Below are 5,612 nucleotides of genomic sequence, written 5' to 3'. Positions count from 1 at the left end.
CCTCACCACCCGACGCCTGGAGGAAGGACGCCTCATCTTCTACCTCGGAACACTTCAACCCCAGGGCATCACAGTGGTTCAGTGGTTAGCACTGGTGCCTCACAGCACCAGGGACCCAGGTTCGATTCCTTCCCTGGGTAACTGACTGTGTGGAGTTTGCACATTCTCCCCGTGTCTGCATGGGTTTCCTCCGGATGCTGCGGTTTCCTCCCACAATCCAAAGATGTGCAGGTCAGGTGGATTGGCCATGCTAAATTGCCCTAGGTGTTAGATACATTAGTCAGGGGTAAATATAGAGTAGAGGGATGGGTCTTGGTGAGTTACTCTTCGGGGGGGGGGGTGCGGTGCGGACTTATTGGGCCGAGGGACCTGTTTCCATACTGTAGGGGTTCTAATCTAATCTAATCAATGTGGACTTCACCAGTTTTCTCATTTCCCCTCCCCCCACCTTACCCAAGTTCCAACCTTCCAGCTCAGCACCATCCTCATGACCTGTCCTACCTGTCAATCTTCCTTCCTACCTATCTGCTCCACCCTCTGATCTATCACCTTCATCCCCATCTCCATCCACCTATTGTACTCTTGGCTATCTTCTCCCCAACCCCACACCCCTCCCATTTATCTCTCCACCCTGGAGGGTCCCTGCCTTCATTCCTGATGAAGGGCTTTTGCCCAAAACGTCGATTTTCCTGCTCCTCGGATGCTGCCTGACCTGCTGTGCTTTTCCAGCACCATTCTAGTCCAGACTCTGATCTCCAGCATCTGCAGTCCTCACTTTTGCACTGTTGATGGTAACTTGTAAACTTTTTACTGTATTCATTTTGAGTACATGTGGCAATAAAGCTGATACTAATTCTATTTCTTAAAAGAGCAGAAGAGAATGATACACATCCTGTCCTTCACTTTTTTATATTTATTCATTGATGTGGGTGTAGCTGGCTAGCCCAGCATTTCTTGCCTTTCCCTAATTGCCCAGAGGGCAGTTAAGGAGTCAGCCATATTCTGTGGATCTAGAGTCACATGTAGGCCAGACCAGGTAAGGACAGCAGAACCCATCTGCATCACCTTATCTTTATGTGACAATGGTATGATGTACATGGGTAGACTAGTGCACCCTGAATATGTAGTTTGAGAACAATCATTAAACGTCTGACACGACAAGTAAAGAAAGGAAAAAATACAATCTCTCATTCGGAGTGCTGCCAGCCAGCTGCTGCTGAAAGGAACCCAGTCAAAGGAATTCCAACCTGCAAAGCCAAGAATTTCAAAATTGACAGCTTAACAACATGACTGGGCCAATAGCAGCCACAGTGTACTACTGTCTACTCTTCACAGTGACTAATCAGTACTTTTTAGAAAACGTTTATCTAGTATCCACAGGGAAGGGATCTTTTCTAAATCAATTATCTTGTGATTAGTGGGTAATTAAAGAAGGAGAGGCAGCTCATCCCTACTCACCCAGGCATCATAGAGTCATACAGCTTGGAAACAGACCTCTCGATCCAATTCATCCATGCTTATTAGGTTCCCCCAACAAAGCTAATCCCACTTGTCTGAATTTGGTCCATATCCCTCTAAAGTTTTCCTGTTCATGTACCTATCCAAATGTCGTTTAAATATTGTAACACCCTACTATTTCCTCTGGCAGCCATTCCATGTATGCACCTCTTCTGCATGAAAACGTTGCCCCTCAGGTCCCTTTTAAATCTTTCCCCTTTCACTTTTAACCTTTGCCCTCTAGCTTTGAACTCTCCTACCCTAGGGAAAAGACCTTGGCTGTTCACCTTATCTATGCCCATCATGAATGTATAAACCTCTGTTAGTTCACTCCTCAACTACCTACATGCTAGGGGGAAGAAAAGTCCCAGCTATCCAGCCCATCCTTATGACTTAAACTGTTTTACAATCCCCGTAGTGTGGAAACATGCCATTTGGCTCAACAAATCCACACCAACCTTCTGAAGAATAACTGATCCAGACCTATCCCCTACACTATTACTCCACGTTTCCCCTGAATAATGCACCTAACCTACGCGTCCCTGAACACTATTGGGCAATTTAACATGGCTAATTCATGTAACCTGCACACCTTCAGACTTATGGGAAAAAGCAGAGCACCCAGAGGAAACCCACATAGACACAGGGAGAATGTACAAATTCCACACAGACAGCCACCCAAGGCTGGAATTGAACCCAGGACCCTGGCAACATCCTTGTAAATCTTTCTGCATCTTTTCCAATTTAATAACATCTTCCTGAAACAGGGTGACTAGAACTGCATGCAGTATTCCAAAAGTACAGAACCACAACATGATATTCCAACTCCTTTACTCAATGCTCTGATCAATGAAAGCGAGCATGCCAAATGTCTTCTTCATTACCCTATCTACCTGAGTAAGGAACTATGAACCTGCAGCCCTACGTATCTATTCAACAATACTTTCCAGAGCCTTACCATTAACTGTGTAAGTCCTGCTCTGATTTGCCTTTCCAAAATGCAGCACCTCACATTTACCTAAATTAAATCCATTTGCCATTCCTCAGCCCATTTGCCCAGCTGATCAAGATCCGGTTGTAATCTTAGATAACCTCTTCACTGCCCAAAGTACTATAAATTTGGTGTCATCCACAAACTTACTGACCATGCCTCCTATATTCTCATCCCAATTGTTTATATAAATGGTAAACAACAGTGGACCCAGCAGCAATCCCTGCAGAACATCGCTCGTCGCACACTTCCAGTTCAAATTCAAACCTCTCCCACCACCTTCTGTTTCCTACCATCAAGACAGTTTGTATCCAATTGGATAGCTCCGTATAAATCTAACATGATTTAACTTTACTGATGAGTCTACCATGCAGAGCCTTGCCAAAGGCTTTATGAAACTCCATATAGACAACATGTACCAATGCTCTTGGTCATTCCCTCAAATAACTCAGTTGAGTTTGTGAGACACACGTTCCCATGCACAAAGCTATGCTAACTATCCCTAATCATTCTTTACCTTTTCAACTGTCTCTCAGAGTCCCATCCAACAATGACGTACCATTGATGCAAGGCTCATTGGTGTGTAGTTCCTGGCTTTTCCTTGCACCCTTTCTTAAATAATGGCACAACTTTAGCCACTTTCCAGTCTCCCTGCACCTTGCCAGTGGCTGTCAATGATACAAATGTCTCTTCTAGGGGCCCTGCAATTTATTCCTTAGCTTCCCACAAGGGTGTCCTATCTGGAACTGTACCAAATTGGGAAACCTCATCTGGGGACTGGTCTTAACAAAGGCAGTAAAAGAAAGGGAGTAGTTTTTGGAGTGACTTTCAGAGTTCAGGGTCCAGGAAGCTGATGATGGAGCGATGGTGAACAGCTTGGCAAGAAGGGAACTGGTCTTGCTTGTCCTCTTGGACTTCTAGTGCAATGTACAAGAAACACAAGGCACTCTGAAGTATCTGTTTGCGCAGCCACCTCCTACGATGTTGTCCAGATGTTAGTGGCCAAAGTGCACCTCCCCTTTAAGAGAAACAAAGTGCCTTTAACTAGCAGCAGGAATGTTGGATGTTCTAGCCTCCAAGCAACAGCAGGGCTCTGCTTTTCTGATGTATGTAACCATTTTACTCAGTGACATGAAGAGACAAATTTCTAGTTTGTGGGGATAAATTATCAGAATGAATAAGAAATCAATTTAGTGGTAGAAAAGACATGAACAATGGTAGAGTTCTGAGGAGTGCTGCTGAATAAAGAGGCCTAGGGATATAGGTATGTAGTTCCTTGAAACTGGAATCACAGGTAGACACGGAGCTGAAGAGGCATTTGGCATGCCTTACCTTCATTGGTCAGAGCATTGAATATAGGAACTAGAATGTCATGTTGCAACTGTATAGGACATTGGTTAGGCCACTTTTAGAATACTGAATACGCTTCTGGTTTCCCTGATATAGGAGAGATGTTGTTAAACTTGTGAGGGTGCAGAAAAGATTTACAAGGATATTGCTGGTTTGGAGAGTTTGACCTATAGAGAGAGGCTGAATAGGCTGTGGCTTTCTTTCCCTGGAGTGTTGGAAGCTGAGGAGTGACTTAATAGAGGTTTATAAAATCATGAGGGGCATGGATAGGGTGAATAGCCAAAGCCTTTTTCCTAGGATGGGGGAGTCCAAAACCAGAGGGCATAGGTTTATGAGCTGCCAGAAGGAAATGGTGGAGGTGGGTACAATTACACATGCAAAAGGCATTTGGATGGGTATATGAATAGGAAAGGTTTGGAGGGATATGGGCCAAATGCTGGCAAATGGGACTAGGTCAGATTAGGATGTCTGATTGGTGTGGAGGAGTTGGACCAAAGAATCTGCTTCCATGCTGTATTACTGTATGACTCTATAACATGATGGTGGGGTTTAAGGACTGAGTTTGATATTCCTAGGACTAGTATTAATTTCATTTCTGTCTTTCCTGTTCCTACAATACTAACAACACTTAAGAGTATTTAATTGACTATAAAGCAATTTGGTATGTCCACAGATCAGGAGAGCTGCTACAATAGTGCAAATCTTTCCTTAATCTTCATCACTGATACAAATTCAGATACTCCATACAAATGTAACAGATTTGAAAATGTTATCAATCTCAGGGTTGAAATCAAACTCAAAAGGACTGCCCAGAAATATATCAATGTTTTCAAGCACTGAAAGATACAATTTCTTACAGATAGGATGATGTGCTCAAGAAATGAAAGAAAGATAACCACTATTGAAATGGCCTTGAACAATGTATGCAGTTCATCAGAGCCAGCAGTAAGCGAAAGATAAGCTTGTAATTGAGTATGGAAGGCAGAGAAAACAAAGGTTGGAAAATGGATACCAAAGAAGTTGTTAGTGCTGATGATTTGTATTCAATTTAAGGACTCCAGTGAATTAAACAGATCATTTGAAGGCACAGATAGCCACTGGAGGTATGAGGCATTACTATTACTGAAACGTGTCAGGTGGTTAAAGTGAACTGCCCAAAACATTTTATTTTAGTCTTTATTCTAAAACTGCCACTGCCCTGTCAGAGAGCTAATGCACCTTTTTGATTATGGCTACCTTTGGGGAAGGTCAACTTCCCTCTAGAATTATTGAAATGTTTGTGTGTAAAGAGGGCATAAGCTTACTGGAACTGACAAGATAGTTGTGAAAAGAAGCTGTTAAGATATTCTAAAGCTTCTGTCCTTTCAATATGTGAAAAAAAACCTGCAGTGTAAACAATATCTGTGTTTGCTGCATGGCTGGTTTCACAACCTTGTTTTATCACAGTGGTGTGCCTGTCATTACATAACTTGATTGATATCTCCGTATCTATAAACACTTTGAGGTAGGATGCTGAATTCCAATGCTTGTTTTATAAGAGATGAAAGGTGATGAACAAGTTTCATCATTGAGAGTGTGGTCCTGAAGTCTGTCCATGGTAGATTTGGCTTGGTTGTTGTAAGCGAAAATAGTGATAGTTGTGGGCATAGGTTGCATTGAGTTTGCACGAAGTTGGCATAGCAGCTAAGAAGAAAAATGGGCAGTGGTTGGAGCGGCAGAGATTCAAATGGACCAAGGAGAGCCAATGGATGTTAACTACCTGGACTTCAAGGAG

Source organism: Chiloscyllium plagiosum, chromosome 22 (assembly GCF_004010195.1).
Source record: "Chiloscyllium plagiosum isolate BGI_BamShark_2017 chromosome 22, ASM401019v2, whole genome shotgun sequence".
In the NCBI taxonomy this organism is placed as follows: Eukaryota; Metazoa; Chordata; class Chondrichthyes; order Orectolobiformes; family Hemiscylliidae; genus Chiloscyllium; species Chiloscyllium plagiosum.
This window is presented reverse-complemented; position numbering follows the sequence as displayed.